This window comes from Periplaneta americana, chromosome 17 (assembly GCF_040183065.1).
Source record: "Periplaneta americana isolate PAMFEO1 chromosome 17, P.americana_PAMFEO1_priV1, whole genome shotgun sequence".
NCBI lineage: Eukaryota > Metazoa > Arthropoda > Insecta > Blattodea > Blattidae > Periplaneta > Periplaneta americana.
In genome coordinates, this window is record NC_091133.1 from 122,345,411 (window position 1) to 122,370,925 (window position 25,515).

Genomic DNA, 25,515 nt, shown 5'->3' on the forward strand with positions numbered 1-25,515 from the left:
GTAGTAGCAGTAGCAGCAGCAGCAGTAGCAGTAGCAGCAGTAGCAGTAGCAGTAGTAGTAGTAGTAGCAGTAGCAGTAGCAGTAGCAGTAGCAGTAGCAGTAGTAGCAGTAGCAGTAGCAGTAGCAGTAGCAGTATCAGTAGCAGCAGTAGCAGTAGCAGTAGCAGTAGCATTAGTAGCAGTAGTAGTAGTAGTAGTAGTAGTAGTAGTAGTAGTAGTGATTCACTCACTCACTCACTCACTCATATACTTGCTCAATCCCTTTTTATTATGCTCATCTGTCGTTGATTAATTAGTTTATTCGGTCATCTACACATTTAAGAATGGTTCAGTTTTTTCGTTTTCTATCTTTCACTACATAAGCTATTTATCCACTAATTCGTACTTACTTACAAATGGCTTTTAAGGAACCCGGAGGTTCATTGCCGCCCTCACATAAGCCCGCCATCGGTCCCTATCCTGAGCAAGATTAATCCAGTCTCTATCATCACATCCCACCATCCTTAAATCCATTTTAATATTATCCTCCCATCTACGTCTCGGCCTCCCAAAAGGTCTTTTTCCCTAACACTCTATATGCATTTCTGGATTCGCCCATACGTGCTACATGCCCTGCCCATCTCAAACGTCTGGATTTAATGTTCCTAATTATGTCAGGTGAAGAATACAATGCGTGCAGTTCTGTGTTGTGTAACTTTCTCTATTCTCCTGTAATTTCATCCCTCTTAGCCCCAAATAACCAATTAACTCGTTCGATTATTAAATTCACCAATCTACTAACTCATCCATTAATCCGTTCTCTCACTTAAGAGATCGCGTGTATTTGAATTTCTGTACATCTTCTTGTGAAGCAAAGCGATAGCGAAGAGTGACGCGTGTCAGGTGTCGATCGACGGGTCCTAGCGGCACACAGCAGACATGTTGTTGAGCAAGAGTGTGGCGCGGCACTAAACTTGACAAATATTGACGATGCATTAAGCAGAGCTGCCGTGTCACGTGACAGAGGCAGTGCGGATTACTAGTGTTTGTCACGAACACGATCTTGAGAATAAGTTCCCATCTATCCTTAGATTCCAGCATTCGTTTGTCAGGTCTGCGTTACACCAATAGGATGGCGGGACAGGAATTGGTTATTGACATATCTTCATCTAACTGCTTTTAAAGTTCAGATACGGTAACACAATAACTGATAAATTTAAGGCTGGTTCACAATAAATCGGGAACGAGAACCAGAATGAAAACGAGAAGCAGAGGACTGACCATGAAAATTTTTGATTCACAATAAACCGAGAACGTAGACGATTATGCATATCGATATGCATGTCAATAACGATATGTAAAGTCGATATTACGCATTCTGATGTTATTTGTGTATAATTGACCAATGGCGTTCTCTCATGAGTACAAGGCAGCCAACATAAACACAGGTTAACCAACTTCGACATTTCAACTGAAACAGTTCATTATAGTCCCGTCGCCCTAATTTCCGGCAGCCAATCGCGTTGCAGGTCGGCTACATTTAAACGTGTCCGTCTTGTGATTCGCTGATTCATTTCTTAAGGCTCGATAAATACTTAATATAATCGCCAGCCATTTTAGCTCTTTTTTTGGCGTTCGCAGAAAGCACACGAAGACGTTATTTGCCGCTCAATTATTTGCTGAATTACAATGCGTTTGATTTATTATCATAGGAGCTACGACATGATAATGTTTAACGGTGTGGCAAATAGATTCCTCGTATGGTAGCTCGGCAATGTGAGAACAAAAATGGCGAACGATACTACCTACCTACTACTACTAGTAGACTTTATAGAGTCTTTACTTTCTAAGACGTAAGCAAAGGGGCGGAGTCACGCCGGAAATAACAGCGTCGGGACTATAGGTACAGTACTATAAATATGTCCATGCATCTTTATTATCACAACCTATTTTAAGTCTACCATAACGTAAAATAATTAGGGAAGAAACTTTTGTAATAGAGCAAAAATGAACACAACAGTAGTTATTGAATTGAAGCATGAATATGTAGTGTGTAATACAACCAATACAGTAATAAAATCTAATTCTCTTAGGATCGGTGTTCAAAGATGCAGCTATCGAAAGCCACGTATTCTCCTTTATTTTCTCATCTTTATACGAGGCGCGCCGCTTATCGTAAACGTGAGGATTTTCCTCAACACTCAATATTAGAATCTCATCAAATAAAACTTGCTCCATGATGCACAGCACAGAACAAAATAATGCATAGGTTATGTCACGGTCTTCTTGCTACAAAATATACGACGACAAAATAGCTTTTAGATGGCAATAGAATGAATCTAATGGGCTGTGATCGGAAACGTGAACGCCAAAGTTGAAACTTGGCCAACTCTTCGTTCCCGATCCCGGGCTCCGGCAAGCTTTTCGTTAATTGTGAATGCTCACATTTAAATGTACACATTTTAACAATTTTAGCGTTTTCGTTTTCGTTCCGATTCTCGTTTCCGGTTTATTGTAAACCAGCTTTTATACTAATTTCTGTTAGAAGCCATAGCACAGCACAGTAAAAATCCATAATTTCATCGGAAATCAAACCCGTGACCTTCGGATTTGTAGGCTAACGCCTTAAAAAGTACGTTACTATGTACTTCCATTGCGTATTTGTAATATTTGAAATTCTTGTTTAACTATTAATTGATAATACTAGTGATGATCGACGATTATGATGATATTTGTTTATCTCTAGAAAACTTCAGCTTCAACAACCAGATGGTGTGTGTGATTGTATTTACATGACGTCGCAGCAGCAGCAGAATCAATAACGAAAAGCATTTGCTTTACCTGCAAAGCAATACATCTTAAATACACTTTATTTCTGTCATACGTAACAAATCATATAACTTGAGAGCTATATTACGTCATAAATAGGTTATTTAGAGACAATAAAATTTCACCATCGCTGCGGACAGGATTCGAACCTGTGCGGGCAGAGCCCATTGGATTTCGAGTCCAACTCCTTAACCACTCGGACACCGCAGCTCGTACTCAAAGCGCCTCATATACTGGTTTCCGTTACCGTAGAAATACATGGAATGATATTTCAAACGTCAACTGTTTCATGAATATTTCTTTAAGCAGTAGGCCCTATATAGTTATGTTGTCGTCAATTAATCATATTATTACATCTAAATTACATTCTGTGATGTTCCATCTCCAAAAAAGAGTAATATTACAAAAAAGAGTAATTAGAATAATAGTAGGTGCCAAATCTAGGGAATCTTGTAGGACTATTTTCAAAAAACTACAAATAATGCCCATGGCTTGTCAGTATATCTTTTCATTAATAGTCTTCCTCGTATGTAATCGTGAAAACTTTGTAACTAATTCAACAGTTCATAGCATAAATATACGTCAAAAAAATAACTTTCATACTCCATCGGGAAGTCTATCGTGCTATCAAAAAGGAGTGCGTTATATGGCAGTAACAATTTTTAATAGCCTCCCTATAGATATAAAAAATGAAACTCAAAACATAAGATTATTTAGGGCCAAATTAAAGAAGTACCTAATTTCTCACGCCTTCTATTCTGTAGGTGAATTCATGACATTCAATAACACTTCATGAAATTGATACTAAAACTTTGTGTTGTACTAGTAGACTATATTGTAAATCTCTTCTGTATATATTTCATCTAGACTGTGACTATAAATTAAGATTTTATAATAGTATTAAGTTTTTTGACTTGTTCCATATTCTAGCTGTAAAGCAATGTATGAATATCATGGAATGTTAATAAATACAATACAATACAATACAATCCTGTTTCGCCTATCCGATTCCCATCTTATCCAGTTCCATCCCATTCCTTCTTAAGCAGCGCTAACCCCTACGTCCTCATATTCGCCTCATCTTACTTTTCCCGTCCCGCAAGTTTTGTCCCATTAGTCAAATTCCATCATGTTTCGTTCTATTATTTGAATCTTATTGAATCACGTCCAGTCAGTCCTGTCCCATTCGTCCCATCTCTTCAAGTTTCGTCACATTACTTTCATTTTAATTAGTCCTGTCCCATTCCTGCCATCCCATCATGTTTCCTCCTATTCTTTACAATTCTATCTCGTCCAGTTAGTCCTATCTCACTCGTCCCACGCCATCACATTTCGTCACATTCCTTCCATCTCTGTAAATTCCGACCAAATAGTTCTGTCCCCTTCGTCCTATCCCATCACTTTCTATCCAATCAATCAAATTATATTCTGACTTACTTACTTACTTACAAATGGCTTTTAAGGAATCCGAAGGTTCATTGTCGCCCTCACATAAGCCCAACATCGGTCCCTATCCTGTGCAAGATTAATCCAGTCTCTATCATCATACCCCACCTCCCTCAAATCCATTTAATATTATCCTCCCATCTACGTCTCGGCCTCCCTAAAGGTCTTTTTCCCTCCGGTCTCCCAACTAACACTCTATATGCATTTCTTGATTCGCCCATACGTGCTACATGCCCTGTCCATCTCAAACGTCTGGATTTTAAGTTCCTAATTATGTTAGGTGAAGAATACAATGCGTGCAGTTCTGTGTTATGTAACTTTCTCCATTCTCCTGTAACTTCATCCCGCTTAGCAATTATATTCTGACTAATAACAAATATTGTAATCCTATTAACATGAATTGGAGCACCGTCAGTATTAGATCCTTATATTATTACTGGACAAATCTTAACAGTACTATATTTTTTACATTATCCACCCAACAACAATAAAGCTTTCTTTCCAACTCTATCCCGTCCAGTTAGTCATGTCTCACTCGTTCCACGACATCACGTTTCCTTCCATTATTTTCATATCACTCAATACCATCCAGTCAGTCCTGTTCCATTTGTCCCACTTCATTACGTTTCGTCACGTTAATCAGTCACGTTAATCAGTCATATCCCATTCGTCCCTTCTAACTCTTTCACCCGTCTCATCTCGTCCCATCAATCCTGTCCCATTAATTCCATCCAACTTTGTTCGGTCCCGTCAATCGTGTCCCATTCGTCCTATTTCTCCCATCACACTCCGCCCCGTCCAGGTCCTGTCCCATTCGTCCCATCCAATCACTATTGTCCCATTCTTTCAATCTCAATTAATTCCGTCCATTCATTCCATCTCATCAAGTTCTGTCACATTTCACCTCAATCAGTCCTGTACCATTCGTCTCTTCTCACTCTCCAGTCCCGTCTCGTCCCGTCCCATTAGTCCTGCACCATTCATCCCAACCAACTTTGTTCGGTCCCGTCAATCCTGCCCAATTCATTCCATCCCACTCCTCCTCGTCCCGTACGTCCAGCCCATTAGTCCCATCTCATCACGTTTCGTCCCATTCCTCCCATCGCATTCCGTCTCGTCCAATCAATCATGTCCCTTCCATTCCGTCCTGTCTTGTCCCGTCCCGTCCCGGATTGTCACATGCACCATGCTTTCAAATTCAAGGTCTTCAGTTTTCTTCGTAGCTTACGTTTCATGAACAATTTCAGCTATTTTACTGAAGCTGAAAATAATTTTCGTAAATTTTATTTAGTCACGTGAAACGACTTAGTCGATGTTTAAATCGAATAAATACAAATAAAAATGTAATAATGGCTCACCGGAACAGAGTTGTAACTGACATTTTTCGTAAATGTGAAATAAATAGGAACACCGTTGTACTTTCTATGGCGGATGTGTTGGCGAAGTTTTGACTTCTGAGTCACGTATTGGTAACACTGTTTTAAGTTGAAAGTAACGCTCGGAAGTACAACAAAGTAGCCTATAAAATGTTTTTTTGCACGATCGTTTTTTTTTTACAGTTATTGTTGTTAGGCTTTGGAAGTTAGAATTCTTACACAGAAACTTGTTGCTAGGGAAACCATTCTTCACAACATAAAACTATAGGCCTACTGAAATAGATTTATTTCAGTGCACTTATTGTTACTTAGCTACCATAACAGTGCAGTTTTGCGAAGATTTCGGAATAATATTGCTCTAAATTTTCAATGCAAAATATATTGTATTTACAATTTTAAAAATATAATCGTGCAAAAATGTTGTACAATATACGTTTGTGAAGTGCATTACAAATCTCGAAAATTGGAAAACTCTCTCTGTAAAAAGCATTTCCCAACCTTGTATCGTAATATAATATTATTGCATCTCCTGTAAACGTTTCCTTTTATTGATTACGACGTTGTTTGCGTGAATCATTATTATGAAACAAAAAAAAAAAATAAGTTACGTAACTGGAGTGATATTTATTTATTTCTTTATTTAATAATGACTTTATTTATTAATTCAGTACGTTTGTGCTGTAACTTCTTTTATATTGTAGCGATGGAATTAAAAAAAAGAAGAGCTTAATATTCTCGGGGCCAGTGGCGTTCGATAGTCAATATTCTTAAGAAATTCTTACAAAAATCGTACTTTAAAATGTTCCTTATAGATCTCGAACATTATGAGAAGTATTCTTTACCTGCAAATCTAGCTTTCAGGTATAGCTCTCTGTGAAGCTGATTTGAATAATTCAAGGGAAAAATTGTTTCCTGGCCGGGTATCGAACCCGGGACCTTTCGCTAAGCGCACCAACGCATATTATTCATTATTTATCTCTTTGCAATATTCTTCAAATTTCTTGATTGTTGATATATGGGTTAACATTTCAAAATGCCTTTTTTATAACTCTTGTTTTCCAGCAAAACGCATACTAGGGGTCTATTAACCCTAAAAATTGACAAAGTATCCTATAGGATACAATAGGTTAATAGGCTATACCATAATTTTAATAGAACAATAGAAAAAAATTGGTAGGAAAATTAAAATTTCACAATAATATAATACTAGTGGCTTGTGCAGCAAATGCTGCAAATTAAGTTCGTTAGACGTTCAAATAAAAATGTTTCAGATTTATTTTCAGTGAAGAATACTTGTCTTTTTAATAGTTATTTGCTTCCATAATAATGAAACATACTCCCTCTGAATGGATTTTTTTAGGCCAAATACTTTCCCTTGAACCTATCCAACTTCAGTTTTTGAGTTTCAACGCGAAAACGCAAGTATCAATGTCAGGACGATAGCAGTAGCTATTTCAGGTCATTGTGGATTGTAGGCAAAAGTTAAAAAAATGTCAGGTTTGCTAAGCTTTCGAACAATACCATTTTCGTATAGCTGCTGCATGTAGAACTTGAAATGTAGAGCGTAAAATCATTTTATCCTACTAAGAGATCTTGCTGAAATGATATGGAGTCTACAAAATTTTCTAGGCCTCTTATTTTATCAGTAAGTAATACCTTTTGATCTTTCCTTAGGAACTGTAATTTTTGCGCTCTCTCGAGCCAATACTGAAGACAATGACACATATCAATATCTACACTACACCGCCATTAAGTATATGAAAAAGAGCCAACCCCACTGGGTTAATAAGTATAAAAATATTTGATTTTTAATAACAATATAATTATCTTACTTAAGTTTTGTAGTTATATATAGCAGCCACTCAGTAAATTATAGAAATGAAGATCTAAATTAAGATATTCTCTACATTTACTTACATAACCTCAAACGTTTCACTTTCATGTCATCAATATAGCATCAATATTATGTACAATTAATGAAAAATAGATGCATCATGATATTAACTATAATAATATTTAATTTCTAATGATAATAATGTCATCAAACCATCTCAAGTTTCGTAGATTTGAATATCCAGTACACAGCTGTACTCAGAAAATTGTTATTCACTGCAGAATCAGTTTTTAATAACAAATTGAATTGAGCTCTAAATATGTCGGCAATCCTGCAGGTCATGGCCTTCGTGTAATAGCCTATTGTTTATTGTAGTTTGTGTTTTGTTCTGAAATTCAATGAAGTCGGCCGTGATTCGATAAAATTAGTTCTCAAAACTGACAACAGATGGATTTTGGAAAATAGAAAATTATGTAGGAAAATTGACATTTCACTGAAAACTACTATTTTTCCGAAAAACTATGGATTCCAAGCTTCAAAATGAGGGGCCATTTATTAAAATCCGTTCAGCCGTTTTCCCGTAATTTCCATTACCAGTTCAAATTATATATATAGATTGTACAACATATAAAAGTATGGACATTGTGATAGTTGTTTTCTTTACGGTCCGACAAGGTTTAATAAACTAGTGTGAGAAATGAAGTTTTGCCAATTTAAGGGTTAAAAGGAATAGAATAAAATAGTTTTGGATATTTCGGGAAAGAAACAATAGCCTAATCAAAATCGCTTGTAACAGTTGAGCTCTCTTCAGCCACTTTGCCAGCTATTGACTTAAAATGCGTATTCCTTTCCATTTATCCCGCTTTACTCTTGCTTTGTCCACCAAAGGCCTCTGCAATCTCGGGGATGTCATGTTGGCCTTCAGAGACATCTATCCGTAAATCAGGGACAATTTTATTATGAGAAGAGAAGAACTGATATTTTGCCTCGATTGTGGTAATTTTACATCGAGCAAATCTATGTCATAAGTTTTTCGTTTTTTTTTTTTTTTAATTATTATTTCTTGTAAGAGAAGCCGTACTAACGAACAAACATACGACAGACGGACACTAAAAGCGTGTATTTGTGTGAAAACTTGGATATCAGTTTCTTTACCCACGGCAATGCAGCCTCTTTCTTCTTCGTGCTACAAAAATTGAATTCGGATTATGCATACGTATTCTATTTGTGTAATTTAATGCGTTGATCCAACTCACAAATTATTGTTAATATTCCGACTAACTCGTGTAGTTTAGCCAATACCCTAAATAAAAATTTTCGCTGCGGACAGGATTCGAACCTGTGCGGGTAGAACCCATTGGATTTCAAGTCCAACTCCTTAACCACTCGGACACCGCAGCTGATGAAACTCCGAACCTTCATTTGTTATCTTATACAGGTTATGCTGATGGTATTACATTGCTGTATGTTGCATTTGCGTTGAGTGAGCTGCTTTAAAATTCATGTGTTAGATTAATACATATATTAAAATATGGTATCAATTAGCACCAGGCATAAAATTTATGATAACAAGCCCTGGTTTCAAATCCAGCGTGTCCAATTGTCCTTTAATGGTGCGTAATTGCCCGATACATTCCTGATTTCCTTTCCATAATTTTATTGATTTTTAATAATAATAATAATAATAATAATAATAATAATAATAATAATAATAATAATACTAAGGAACAGATGCATTATAGGGCCCACCCTAAAAATAGGCCTAAGAATCTGCAAAGCCACGAAAAATGGTCAACGAAAGTAGCGTTTCGAACAATTAAATTATCGATATATATCGTTTTTATTACGTTGCCAACCAATGAATATTGTTGTAAATTAGTTTGATTTTAATCATGGCTGCAATTTCGAATGCTATAGGCTAGTTAAATATAAAAAAGAAGTGGATAAAATTCTTTCTGTTGGCTTAAAATGTAAGTCTAGAATTGTAAATTATGGAATTATAACGAGAACTTTTAACATGTTTTATCCATGAATACAAATATGTTGTATGGTTTTTTATGTGATTATGGTTTATTTAAGAGTGAAATGTTCTGCGGAACATGTAATTTCGGGATGAGTTTGAAGAAATGTAAAAGTAAACGAGATGCACTTTTGTGGAGATGTCATCGGAAATTACAAGATATTAAATGACAAACACAGGAAAGTCGTATCATAGTACTTTGTGAAATCACTTGGATAACGGAGAAAATGAAACGGAACATCTCCACTGAGGTCCATGGTAAAATGATAATTTTCCAACAATTTTTTATTTAAATTTTTGGTCCAGGGAAAATACTAGTAAAAATGTGTGTTTGGAAAGACTAGTATTTTCCCAGGACTAAAAATGCAGCATAAATGGAGTAAAATTAGTATTTTACGTGGACCGTATTAAATTTCACATAAAATATTTTCAGTTTTAAGTTTAGCTTTGGTTTGTTTGTTTAACTTCATTTTGAATAAAATATAATATATTGCACAACAATGGTGATTAATATGCGCTTGATTTCATTGTTGGTTTTATTAAATGATACATGTTTGTAGTATGCTTTAGTTTTGTTAAGATGGCAGACTTGATATAATAATCGAAATTATACAATATATAATCAATACTATGGTATACTCGGGGTGGGTCCTATAATGCATATGTTCCAATAATATTAATAATAATAATAATAATAATAATAATAATAATAATAATAATAATAATAATAATAATAATAATAATAATAAAACTAACGCTGAGTTTGTTCCTCGTACACCGCTACCACACCTTCAGCTGTCTCCTCTGCAATACCAACTTAACATTGGTGACATTACGAAAGTTTCACACTAGTATACACTCACTCTATCCATTGCATATTATACAAATCTGTGACAGGTTAGGTTAGGTTAGTTTAGGCTTTTATTATTCCTTGCATGTAGGTCTAGGCTGAACAAGGACTGGTGATTTTTTGCCTTCTTATGTTGTCAGTATTAAGATAATGTAATAACGGATTTCCCCTTACGAAATCATCGGAAGAAACTCAGCTCTAGTAGTTTCTGCATAATAATAATAATAATAATAATAATAATAATAATAATAATAATAATAATAATAATAATAATAATAATAATTATTATTATTATTATTATTATTATTATTATTATAATTTGTATTCGACAGATATTGGAGAAAAATGAGAATAAAAGGGTATAGTACATCAGATCTTCATAGATTTAAAAAAGGCATATGATTCGGTTAAGGGAGAAGTTTTATATAATATTCTTATTGAATTAGGTATTCCCTTGAAACTAGTTCGATTAATTAAAACGAGTCACAGTGAAATGTGCAGCAGAATCCGTATTGGCCAGTTTCTATCTGATCCTTTTCCAATTCTCTGTGGGCTAAAGAAAGGAGATGCAATATCAACTTTACTTTTTAACTTCGCTCTAGAATATCCCATTAGGAAAGTACAGGATAACAGAGAGGGTTTGGAATTGAACGGGTTACATGAGCTGCTTGTTTATGCGGATGATGTGAACATGTTAGGAGAAAATCCACAAACTATTAGGGGAAACACGAGAATTTTACTTGAAGCAAGTAAAGAGATAGGTTTGGAAGTAAATCCCGAAAAGACAAAGTATATGATTATGTCTCGTGACTAGAACATAGTACGAAGTGGAAATATAAAAATTGGAAATTTATCCTTTGAAAAGATGGAAAAGTTCAAATATCTTGGAGCAATAGTAATAAATATGTATGACAATAGGGAGGAAATTAAACGCAAAATAAATATGAGCAATCCTTGTTTTTATTCAGTTGAGGAGCTTTTATCATCCAGTCTGCTGTCAAAAAATCTGAAAGTTAGGATTTATAAAACAGTTATATTTTATCGGTTGTTCTGTATGGTTGTCTAACTTAAACTCTCACTTTGAGAGAGGAACAGAGATTAAGAGTGTTCGAGAATAAGGTGTTTAGGAAAAATTGGGGCTGAGAGAGATGAAGTTACAGGAGAATGGAGGAAGTTACACAACGCAGAGCTGTACGCATTTTATTCCTCACAGGAAACCAGCAAAAGTGCATTTAAAAATGTCCTATTTCAGTGGGTCAAAGTAACCCCGGTTTATGGTACAGTTGAAGGCGATCCTCACTTTTGGAATTTGAGAAAAGTTGCGCTAAGAAAATGGTGACAATGACAAATAAAAATTAATCATAACTTACGGCACTAACAATAACTATATCGTGTGGCATATGGAAATCCCGCTTTTGGTGACGGCTGTACCATCAACACCTGCTGCAGAGGAGAATAACCCCTCGCCGTCATAAATCATGAAACTCTGTAATCTTTCCACAGTATATTGCATATACCAGCCAGACTTTCATCAATACTTCGCGATTATATCAAAGCTAACAGTCCTGCGGGTGGCCTATGCGACTTGTTTTCTTCATTTCGCTTCAGTTTCAATGTGAAACGTGCTTCGCAGAACTGGACTGGACGTTTCGACATTCACAGCTCGTTTAAGGGGGACGACGGGTGAAATTTTGTTCTTTTGAGTAAAAAAATTCGCATTTTTATTTTCTTGTAAAAGTGAATCAGCACTCTCTTATTTTTATGTTGAGCAAATTTCAATGCTATGCCGCGGTCGAGAGCATAAAAATTATGCAAAATATAAATGGCTGCACCCTTGCAAATATTTTATAAACTTTTTTCTCACACTTTCTTTTCAGCACATTTCGTCAGGTTGCAAGTGTAAAGGCTCTTACAATTTTGATACCAGGAACATTGAAATTTTTACTGCATGTTCTATAAATAATAATAATAATAATAATAATAATAATAATAATAATAATAATAATAATAATGGTTTATTTTAACTGGCAGAGTTAAGGCCATTCGGCCTTCTCTTCCACTCAACCAGTATGATAGAAAATTACTACAATGCTATGAATATAACATAATACAATACAATACAATTCAAAGCAATACAATACTACAATACATAGCTAATATAATACATAATTAATATAATACAATGACAATTCTTTTCATCTTCACAACACCAATAAAATAATTATGTAATAATAATAATAATAATAATAATAATAATAATAATAATAATAATAATAATAGTAATGATAGTAAACTTGTACTTGCTATTTGGGAAAAGGAAATTGTACCAGAACAATGGAAGGAGTCCATAATTGTACCTATTTTTAAGAAGGGGGACAAAACCAACTGTGGTAACATTCGAGGAATATCACTTTTGTTGACGTCGTACAAAATTTTGTCCAATATTCTTTTGAGAATATTAACTCCGTACGTAGATGAAATTATTGGGGATCATCAGTGCGGTTTTCGGCGTAATAGATCGACTATTGACCAGATTTTTTGTATTCGACAGATAATGGAGAAAAAATGGGAGTATAAGGGTACAGTACATCAGTTATTCATAGATTTCAAAAAGGCATATGACTCGGTTAAGAGGGAAGTATTATATGATATTCTTATTGAATTTGGTATTCCCAAGAAACTAGTTCGATTAATTAAAATGTGTCTCAGTGAAACATACAGCAGAGTCCGTATAGGTCAGTTTCTATCTGATGCTTTTCCAATTCACTGCGGGCTAAAGCAGGGAGATGCACTATCACCTTTACTTTTTAACTTCGCTTTAGAATATCCATTAGGAAAGTTCAGGAATATCCATTAGGAAAGTTCAGGATAACAGACAGGGTTTGAAATTGAACGGGTTACATCAGCTTCTTGTCTATGCGGATGACGTGAATATGTTAGGAGAAAATCCACAAACGATTAGGGAAAACACGGAAATTTTACTTGAAGCAAGTAAAGCGATCGGTTTGGAAGTAAATCCCGAAAACACAAAGAATATGATTATGTCTCGTGACCAGAATATTGTACGAAATGGAAATAAAAAATTGGAGATTTATCCTTCGAAGGGGTGGAAAAATTCAAATATCTTGGAGCGACAGTAACAAATTTAAATGACACTCGGGAAGAAATTAAACGCAGAATAAATATGGGAAACGCGTGTTATTATTCGGTTGAGAAGCTTTTATCATCCAGTGTGCTGTCCAAAAATCTGAAAGTTAGAATTTATAAAACAGTTATATTACCGGTTGTTCTGTATGGTTGTGAAACTTGGACTCTCACTCTGAGAGAAGAACATAGGTTAACGGTGTTTGAGAATAAGGTGCTTAGGAAAATATTTGGGGCTAAGAGGGATGAAGTTACAGGAGAATGGAGAAAGTTACACAACGCAGAACTGCACGCATTGTATTCTTCACCTGACATAATTAGGAACATTAAATCCAGACGTTTGCGATGGGCAGGGCATGTAGCACGTATGGGCGAATCCAGGAATGCATATAAAGCGTTAGTTGGGAGACCGGAGGGAAAAAGACCTTTAGGGAGGCCGAGACGTAGATGGGAGGATAATATTAAAATGGATTTGAGGGAGGTGGGATATGATGATAGGGACTGGATTAATCTTGCACAGGATAGGGACCAATGGCGGGCTTATGTGAGGGCGGCAATGAACCTTCGGGTTCCTTAAAAGCCATTTGTAAGTAAGTAAGTAATGGTAGTCATACCTAAATTAAATTAAATTATTAAACTCGATCACAATTATAACTTCAATTTGACTGCTCCCGTAAGAAATCGTTTAGCCTTTTCTTGAAAGTGGTTATTGTCTGGCAGCCCCTAGTCTTGTGAGGTAGAGAATTCCATTCACGGGGGACTGAGACAGTAAAAGAGGATGAATAGTGGGATGTTCTATGGGCAGGAATTGCTAGGATTTGGCTCTCCTGTGACCTGGTGTTTAGATTGTGATTGCAGGATAAGTAGTTAAACCGGGAACGAAGATAATTTGGAGCAGAAGTGTGGAGAACTCGAAACAGAAGAGAGAGCGAATGAAGTGTTCTACGGTTACTAAGTTGAATATGATTAACAAAATAGCACATGGGTTTTATGGTTGATTAAATAGTTTTGAAATAAAAAATTAAATATTTATAGTGGCAATGGAAAATTTCGTCCCGCGCCGTGGCGTCGTGGTCTAAGGCATCCTGCCTAGAACTCGTGTTACGGAATGCGAGCTGGTTCGAGTCCTCATGGGGGAAGAAGTTTTCTCATGAAATTTCGGCCAGTGTATGGGACTGGTGCCCACCCAGCATCGTGATACACTTGGAGAGCTACGATAGGTAGCGAAATCCGATTGGGAATGCCAGCTATAAAGGCTGGGGGGATCATCGTGCTAATCACACGATACCTCCATTCTGGTTGGATGATCGTCCACCTCTGCTTCAGCATATGGGCGTGAGGCCAGCAGCCGACTGGTCAGTCTAGGCCCTTCATGGGCTGTAGCCCCACGGATTTTTAATGGAAAATTTCTATTTTTAAGGTATGCAGTGGTTATAAAAATGTTTTTCCCCTTTTGTAGACTTAGTAAAGATATAGAAAAACTAATGGGTGATGTTTTTATAAATATCTCACTGGTCTTGCAAAAATTTTGAAACATTTTACTGAAAAAATTGAGCGACAAATTTCATTTTGAGACATGCAAATTTTTCAAAATATTTTTGTTAATAATTCAGAAACTAATTGACTACAGAAACGAAACTTCAGCATATCATTATCTACCACACCGTGATGATATGTACAAAAAATTAAGGATGTAGCTTGAAAAATGTATAAAATAGAAATTTCACTCATCATCCCCTTAATGAACTTAAAAACGCGCACTTCGTACGTATAGAAAAACATGAGCATTGTGCAAAATGTGCGAGTTAGCACGCTATTAGCTCACGAAGGCTTCCATTGTCCACATTGACACGATAATCTTTGGAATTTAGAAGTGATTGCATAATTTTCGTGTTCAATGTTATGTTTTCATCCCATTTGTATATAATAATAATAATAATAATAATAATAATAATAATAATAATAATAATAATAATAATAATAATTACTTACCTACAAATGGCTTTTAAGGAACCCGAAGGTTTATTGCCGCCCTCACAGAAGTCCGCCATCGGTCCCTATCCTGTGCAAGATTAATTCAGTCTCTATCATCATATCCCATCTCCCTCAAATGCATTTTAATATTATCCTCCCATCTACGTCTAGGCCTCTCCAAAGGTCTTTTTCCCTCCGACCTCCCAACTAACACTCTATATGCATTTCTGGATTCACCCATACGTGCTACATGAGCTGCCCGTCTCAAACGTCTGGATTTAATATTCCTAATTACTGTATGTCAGGTGAAGAATACAATGCGTGAAGTTCTGCGTTGTGTAACTTTCTGCATTCTCCTGTAACTTCATCCCTCTTAGTCCCAAATATTTTCCTAAGCATCTTATTCTCAAATACCCTTAATCTCTGTTCCTCTCTCAAAGTAAGATTTCAAGTTTCACAACCATACAGAACAACCGGTAATATAACTGTTTTATAAATTCTAACTTTCAGATTTTTTGACAGCAGACTGGATGATAAAAGTTTCTCAACCGAATAATAACAGACATTTCCCATATTTATTCTGTGTTTAATTTCCTTCCGATTAGCATTTATATTTGTTACTGTTACTCCAAGATATTTGAATTTTTCTACCTCTTCGAAGGATAAATCTCGAATTTTTATATTTCCATTTCGTACAATATTCTGGTCACGAGACATAATCATATAGGCCTACTGTGTCTTTTCGGGATTTACTTCCAAACAAATCGCTTTACTTGCTTCAAGTAAAAAAAAAATAATTTATATAACAAATCAGATTATATCGAATTGCACGATAAAATTATTATGCTCTGTCTTGTAAATTTATATTGGCTCATGTTGTCATTATTCCTAATAAAAGTTTTAAAATACTTTATTTATAGAGCTTAATTTCCGTGTTTTCCCTAATCGTTTGTGGATTTTCTCCTAACATAATAATAATAATAATAATAATAATAATAATAATAATAATAATAATAATAATAATAATACTAACAATATTTTTTTTAGAATAAAGATACCTACATATTGTTTCTTTTAATACCCGAATATTTCCTTAACAACTGAAACTTTGGCAAAAATTGGAGTCTTCATGAAAACCAAGCAAGGTCAGGTAATACAATAAACACAGTTATGATGATGGTGACAAAAGAAAACAGCGCTGTTACCTAGCAACAGGCCGGATTGAGTAATGGCGCCGCTGCACATGTTGCTCGGGCCTTGTCCGCTGCAGTAAATCGTGCGATTCTCAATTTAATTAAAAACCTGCACATTGTGCGTTCCCATGCCAAAATGCATAATATTGAAGTCGACAGATGTTTTATCACGTCCAGCGATTCGTTATTAAATTTCTCGCCAATTAAAAAACCTTTATGAATCGCCAGTGTCCGGCCGGGCTGTTATTATTGATGAATTTGTACGAAAACCAGTAAGAGTAATTCCACAGGCGATTCAATAATGACGGCATGGGTTCGCACCCGATAAACTGCATTTACATTGCACTGGCGATTCTATTTTTTAAACTAAAAATGGGATTTTAAACGCCAGTAGTGAACAGTTGTAACTGTAACACGATGTGATTACGGGCAGGAAATTCATATTCGTTCAGAATTATAGATAACGAAGTTGTGGTCCTCACTTCATGAAATACATTTACATTAGTTTTCTATGTGTACCCTGTCCGGATGCCGCTAAAAGAGCTTTCACTGTCACGTAATGCGAAGTATGGAGGCTTTGTGGTATTAAAAATTATAAAAGTTTTTAGGCAGCCATTCCTAATAGTAATACTTTTAATGCTAGGCAAACGTGTTAAAAATTGACTTTTATTATGTTTTAGTATGCAAAAAAAAAAAAAACTTAAACACTAGGCAAGTGTGTTAAAATTGGACTATTATTATATTGTACCACAAAAAAAAAAATAATATTTGGCAAGCGTGTTAAAATTGACTTTAATTATATTGTAGCGTGCAAAAAAATACTTTTAGCATTAGACAAGCGTGTCAAAAATTGAGTTTTATTGTGTGCAAAAAAATATTTTTAACACTTGACTAGAATGTTAAAATTGACTTTTATTATATTATACCGTACAAAATATAATATTTTAACACTAGGCAAGCATGTTAAAAATTAACTTTTATTATACTTCTTAGGGATTATTATCATACACAAGGACAGATTGAAGTATGTGGACTATTTATTATTTTAATGTACCGAAGTACATATGATATTTCCATGCAGATATTCTGCGTCATCATACGATGAAAGAGTAATGGAACGGAGAAAAATTCTCTCCGGCACCGGGATTTGAACCCGGCGCTTATTCCGTCGGATCCCGGCCAACTAGTCACTCATAACGAGTTTACCTCAGCACATGTGTGGACTTCAGTCCTACGTTCATAGACATCTATGACGTAGTGCAGAGGGCGGCCACTAAAGGGAACCCAAGAGTTGGAACTTAATCTGAGAGACGATTCTGTCCGACGCCGGGGTGGGTATCCGGTGTGGCTTAGGGGATAAAGCATCAGCACGTAGAGCTGAAAACCCGGGTTCAAATCTCGGCGCCGCAGAGAATTTTTCTCCGTTCCATTACTCTTTCATCGTATTTGGACTATTGTTCGGAGCAAGAGGAACAGTTCCAAAATTCTCAGTTGAAAGTTTGGAATTCCTTTAAAAATTTTGAAAATTATTGCTATAGACGTAAAGAAATATTCTGTTCAGATTTTACGTAATCACCTGTACACCTAAATTTTTTTATATTATGATTACTTATTTACTGGCTTTTAAGGAACCCGGAGGTTCATTGCCGCCCTCACATAAGCCCGCCATTGGTCCCTATCCTGAGCAAGATTAATCCAGTCCCTACAATCATATCCCACCTCCCTCAAATCCATTTTAATATTATCTTCTCATCTACGTCTCGGCCTCCTCAAAGGTCTTTTTCTCTCCGGCCTCCCAACTAACTATTCTGATTACTAATTGTTAGTGAATAAAAGTACATTCCCAAGGGTAGCTTCCATTCGAAAATAATAATCATAAATACTGATAACACAAATGTTTATTTTATTTTTACTTATTTAGTATGCTGTCTCTTTTGATAAAACTTACTGACGGGCAGCTACCCTTGTGGGATTTATATTTATACTAGTGGCTTGTGCAGCAAATGCTGCTGCAAACTAAGTTCGTTAGACGTTCAAATAAAAATTTTTCAGATTTATTTTCAATGATGAATAGCCTACTTGTCTTTTTGATAGTTATTTGCTTTCATAATAATGAAAAATTCTCCCTCTGGATGGATTTTTTTAGCCAAATACTTTTTCTTGAACCTACCCAACTTCAGTTTTTGAGTTTCAACGCGAAAACGCGAGTATCAATGTCAGGACGATAGCAGTAGCTATTTCAGGTCATTGTGGATTGTAGGCAAAAGTTAAAAAAATATCAGGTTTGCTAAGCTTTCGAACAATAACATTTTCGTATAGCTGCTGCATGTAGAACCTGAAATGTAGAGCGTAAAATCATTTTATCCTACTAAGAGATCTTGCTGAAATGATCTGGAGACTACAAAATTTTCTAGGCCTCTTATTTTATCAGTAAGTAATACCTTTTGATCTTTCCTTAGGAACTGTAATTTTTGCGCTCTCTCGAGCCAATACTGAAGACAATGACACACATCAATATCTACACTACACCGCCATTAAGTATATGGAAAAAGACCCAACCCCACTGGGTTAATAAGTATAAAAATATTTGATTTTTAATAAAAATATTATTATCTTACTTAAGTTTTGTAGTTATATATAGCAGCCACTTAGTAAATTATAGAAATGAAGATCTAAATTAAGATATTCTCTACATTTACTTACATAACCTCAAAACGTTTCACTTTCATGTCATCAATATAGCATCAATATTATGTACAATTAATGAAAAATAGACGCATCGTGATATTAACTATAATAACATTTAATTTCTAATGGTAACAATGTCATCAAATCACCTCAAGTTTCGTAGATTTGAATATCCAATACACAGCTGTACTTAGAAAATTATACACTGCAGAATCAGTTTTTAATAACAAATTGAATTGAGCTCTAAATATGTCGGCAATCCTGCAGGTCATGGCCTTCGTGTAATAGCCTATTGTTTATTGTAGTGTGTGTTTTGTTCTGAAATTCAATCAAGTCTGCCGTGATTCGATAAAATTAGTTCTCAAAACTGACAACAGATGGATTTTGGAAAATAGGAAAATTATGTAGGAAAATTGACATTTCACTGAAAACTACTACTTTTCCGAAAAATTTTGGGTTCCAAGCTTCAAAATGAGGGGCCATTTATTAAAATCCGTTCGGCCGTTTTCCCGTAATTTCCATTACCAGTTCAAATTATATATATATATATATATATATATATATATATATATATATATATATATATAGATATACTGTGCAAAAAATACTTTTTACATTAATAATTGACTTTCATATTGTAGCGTGCGAAAAATACATTTAACACTAGGATGTGTCAAAAATGAACTTTATTATAGCCTATTGTAGCGTGAAAAAAATACTTTTAGCACTAGAGCGAAAGGTATATTCAACAATGACTTTCAACTGTTCGCGCCGACTGGAAATTGTTTCCCACCAGATGTGCAAAGGCAGTAATCGCAACAGACCAATAAAGCGAATCAAACAATATCAGACTTACTTTAAAAAATGAAACTTTTCGACTGAGTAACAAAAATTAAATAAAGCGCTTATAAAACTGTTTTATCGGTAAATAAATATATGAAACAATAAAAAATTAAATGTTATTTTAAAAAGTTAGGGAACACACGGATTTGAACTGGGATATTTCGATCTGCAAATAAACTTTTGCATGAAAAGATTTCTTTGTATGAGAGTATATTAATGTTTCATCATGTTTCAAAAATCTATAGTGAGGAGAGAGAGGTTAGAGATACTCGCAAGTTCCCATTGGTTGGTAGTACTTTTTGCGGGCTAATGAGTGAAAACAGGCTACTCAGTTTTAAGTTGAAATTATATTTTTCAATTAGGGATTTTTAATTGGAACCTAGGGGAAAAAATAGCATGTAGTTTAGGGATTTTTAGTCTAAACAAGTTGGCAACACTGGTGCACATTTAATATAATAATGACGAATTATGTAACGAAAGATCTCGAAGTCACGATATGTTTTAACACTGTCGCTGATTTTTTCATATCTTTATAAAGTTGTTATAGTAATTTAAATCTTTTGAAATAACAGTGGATACCAACAGCTACTCGCTTTACCGCTAGTTATATACAGCTGTGACCCCCAAAAGAATCGTGACGAAACATTTTGTAATTTTCACATTATCTAACAAAAATAAAATTGTAATAATGTGTAGGCGTATAACCTATCACGATATCATATTTCACATGTCAAACTACACGAGTGCCACAGTTATCAACCCTCAACGGGTATGCTTTCTTCTGCTGGCAACGTAGTCTTTATCTTACCGCATGAAGGTGATCTTGCTCAAATTGCGTCCTTTGCAAAGTCTATAATTATATACAACTTCACAGGCCTGCACGAACGTTTATGTATTGACGTCACTGCGGACAGCTTGCTACAAGCTGACATGAATGAAGTTGGAGTCCTTTGCTCATTTCATCATTGAAGGCAGCGTTTCTCAAACTTTTCTGAAGTGGGGACCACTTTTTTAAGTCAGAACAGTTTCGTGGACCACCTTACTCTTGTTCCCTTCGAAAGCAAATTTATCATTTATGTAGCATATTTTAACATCAATATACTTACATTTTAATGTAGAAATAATTAATTAAAATTAATTTAATTCAATTAATTTTATATTGGTATTAACTAATTAAGTTAAGAGAGAAGTTTTATATGATATTCTTATTGAATTTGGTATTCCCAAGAAACTAGTTCGATTAATTAAAATGTGTCTCAGTGAAACGTACAGCAGAGTTCGTATAGGTCAGTTTCTGTCAGATGCGTTTCCAATTCACTGTGGCCTAAAGCAAGGAGATGCACTATCACCTTTACTTTTTAACTTCGCTCTAGAATATGCCATTAGGAAAGTTCAGGATAATAGACAGGGTTTGGAGTTGAATGGGTTACATCAGCTTCTTGTCTATGCGGATGACGTGAATATGCTAGGAGAAAATCCACAAACGATTAGGGAAAACACGGGAATTTTACTGGAAGCAAGTAAAGAGATAGGTTTGTAAGTAAATCCCGAAAAGACAAAGTATATGATTATGTCTCGTAACCAGAATATTGTACGAAATGGAAATATAAAAATTGGAGATTTATCTTTTGAAGAGGTGGAGAAGTTCAAATATCTGGGAGCAACAGTAACAAATATAAATGATACTCGGGAGGAAATTAAACCCAGAATAAATATGGGAAATGCCTGTTATTATTCGGTTGAGAAACTTTTATCATCCAGTCTGCTGTCGAAAAATCTGAAAGTTAGAATTTATAAAACAGTTATATTACAGGTTGTTCTGTATGGTTGTGAAACTTGGACTCTCACTCTGAGAGAGGAACATAGGTTAAGGGTGTTTGAGAATAAGTTGCTTAGGAAAATATTTGGGGCTAAAAGGGATGAAGTTACAGGAGAATGGAGAAAGTTACACAACACAGAACGGCACGCATTGTATTCTTCACATGACATAATTAGGAACATTAAATCCAGACGTTTGAGATGGGCAGGGCATGTAGCACGTATGGGCGAATCCAGAAATTCATATAGAGTGTTAATTGGGAGACCGGAGGGAAAAAGACCTTTAGGGAGGCCGAGACGTAGATGGGAGGATAATATTAAAATGGATTTGAGGGAGGTGGGATATGATGATAGAGGCTGAATTAATCTTGCACAGGATAGAGACCGATGGCGGGCTTATGTGAGGGTGGCAATGAACCTTCGGGTTCCTTAAAAGCCATTTGTAAGTAAGTAAGTATTAAAACCTTCCCTGGCCATTGCTATCCTCCTTTTGACTTCCTAGCAGCAGCTCATGTTACTGCTTATAGTACACCCCAAGTATTTGAAACTGTCCACTTGCTCCACTGCCTCATTTAGAATTCGCAAGTTTACCTTCTTTACTTTTACCTATGACCATGGTCCTAGTCTTGCTTGCGGAGACAAAGAGGAAAGTAGAAAATAAGAAAGACTGGAGAATGGTGGGTTCGCAGTGAAAGATCTGCCCTTGGGTAGAACACTATGAATGAATGAATATCCACGTGGTCGAAGTGTTCCCTTAGCCGACTCTACATTGGAGAAAACCTGAAACCTACGAAACAAACGGAGATGATTATGAAAGAGGGGAAGTGTAATTATGATGGCAAAATGAGTCTGAAGTCCAAGCCGATTGGTTGAGGGAAAACCTCGGAAGAAACCTCAAGTAGGTAACTTGCCTCATCCAGAATTTGAACCCGGGCCCGCTCGTTCCACGGTCAGACGTGCTAACTGTTACTCCACAGCGGTGGACGGCAGAGTGGTTTAACCTCTTCCCTTACTATATATTTTACCAGTTTTGTGAAAAAAAGTGTCATTTTTTTTTATTTTCGTAAAGAAGTCATTTAATATTACAGAATCACTGTACATCACTAATTTTCTTACATACCTAAAAAATCACTATGAAATAGACATACATTCATACCTGAATTGAGACTCGCAATCCAAGAGGGGCCCAATATTTAATCATTTTCAAAATTTATTTCTCATGCAAAATAATTAGTAGAAGCTTGTTGCCATGGTTATATGAAAAGATGTAATGGAGATGTACTTACGAAACAAAAAATAATTAGTCCGAGGCATTTTGTAGAAACAGCAAACATTTTTTTTCAATTTCCCAAACGTTTGATGTAATGGACTTGGGCCCCTCTTGAATTCCGGGTCTCAATTATTATCCCGAGTTATCTCGTGCACCTTGATTCCAGCTCTGGTAGTTGTCCCACTTTGATTTTCTCCTCAACTATTTACCAACTTATGTTTTTTTATGGATTAACTAGCCGTACCCGTGCGCTCCGCTGCACCAGTTAGATATAAATATATAGTAATTACATAATTGAAATAGGACAATTGATCCAGGGAACATTCGTGTTTGATAGAAGGATAAATCGTTTATTATGTTACTTAATTTATATTGTATTAAAAAAATTAAAATGCGATCATTTTGATCCTGAGACCACTCATTTGGTCATAAAAATTATTTTAGGAAATACAGGAAACGAATGCCTATCAAGTTTTCTGCGCATAAGAAGCTATTTTAATCTTACCTGTCCTCGATTCACTCACAAGTTACTGTAATAACATTATAGCATTATGTCCATCTAGAGAAACTACAGTTTCCAATGGTGAAATAATAATTAATTATACAAATCGGTTAATTTAGCTTCCGATATTACTTCATACAAACACAGAAACATTCTCTGTAGGCTATCTTTAATAGCTTTTGATTGTTGATGTCCAAGGCCCCTTATAGACCAAGTCATTTGTTTTTTATTTCGTTACATGGCCTTAGATGGCAGTTATTTTAATTTTAAAACTCATTTATCTCATTAAATATCAGTCCTATCAAAATTTTTAAAGAATAAAACTTATCGGAAATCATTTTTAAAGAAACTTTTGTTATGTAACATTTTTCACAAAAATCAATAATACGCGAGATATTTCGATTTATTTAATTCAGGCCCCCTTATAATCCCCCTTTTAAATAACGTATTTTGAATGCCATATAGCCTAAAATCTAAGTTACAACGAACTTAATTTATATTCCAATTTTCTTCTAAATCCGTTCAGCCATTATCGCGTGAAAAGGTAACAAACATACAGACAGACAGACAGACATACAAACAAAAATTTCAAAAAAGCGATTTTCGGTTTCAGGGTGGTTAATTATATATGTTAGGATCAATTATTTTTGGAAAATCGAAAATTACCAGAAAAATTTCGGCTACAGATTTATTATTAGTATAGATTTATGAGGTACAATACCAGTGCTGTTATCAAGGCGTTAAATGTTGCTTGTCGTGTGATAGACTCGAAAGCAGGGTATTACGCACAGTGGTACATTGCATTCCGGACAGTAGTATCTGCTCTCCTATATGAGAGCGTTTTGAGAAGAATGGTGTAGCAATCATTTGAATATTTGTATCAGTACATCTGTTCTTCAGGTTTGTGAATAATGTTCTGTAGTATCACTATGCCCAAAAGTACACGTATTTCAGAGTCTGTAGTAGGCCGCTACGAATTATTTTCAGCATTGTGTGAACATTTATTAGCATGCCGAATCGTCTCCTCGAATATAATGTTGATGAGGTCATTATTAAAGAATAATTAAAAAAAAAAGAATTATCGTTATCAGAAAGAATGTTAAAATTACAGGGAATGGGGACCTCGGAGGTGCAGAAGAAAAGGTGCCAGATGTCTTCTATTCAAACCACTGTCGAAAAGACGCGACATCAACTGATCTGAATTTGTTTGTTGGTCAATAACTTCGTCTTCTGATACCGATGTTTCATTTCCTAATCTTCCACAGGAATATATTCCTGATCAAAAGTTTCGGAATCACTAACTTGATCCATCCTTACACAAAACAACACAAAAAACACTAAACACAAACAGAAGACGCCAAAACTAACTAGCATCTACTCACTACTGTGTGTGAATGCTATATGAGCATAGAATTCCACTCGCAAGGAAGAAGTACAAAAAACACCACCAGATATAGCAATATCACTAACTTCTTGCAGCCATCTAGTGAGGAAAAGGTTAATGAAAGAATGGAAACGTATATATTCGGGATACAATCCTTAGCAGCGAAAATGGGATTCAAACGAGTTAACTCGGGTTAATAAATTTTGACACAAGTTAGCAATCCGAGTTAACTCGGGTTAATAAATTTTGACACAAGTTAGCAATCCGAGTTAACTCGGGTTAACCAGGAAAGTGGTTAAAAGAAGAACGTTATTGAAGGTTTGATGTAATTGATTGAAATGTAGTAAATAATTTTCAATTCTTTGA

At 35.3% G+C, this 25,515-nt stretch overlaps 2 non-coding genes across 2 annotated transcripts; both read right to left on the reverse strand.

Annotated features, from left to right (window-relative positions):
• Positions 1-2,935: 2,935 nt before the first annotated feature.
• On the reverse strand, positions 2,936-3,017 carry TRNAS-CGA (transfer RNA serine (anticodon CGA)). Its single transcript has one exon. It is a non-coding gene; the product is annotated as a tRNA-Ser (tRNA).
• Positions 3,018-8,781: 5,764 nt separating this feature from the next.
• On the reverse strand, positions 8,782-8,863 carry TRNAS-UGA (transfer RNA serine (anticodon UGA)). Its single transcript has one exon. It is a non-coding gene; the product is annotated as a tRNA-Ser (tRNA).
• Positions 8,864-25,515: the final 16,652 nt, after the last annotated feature.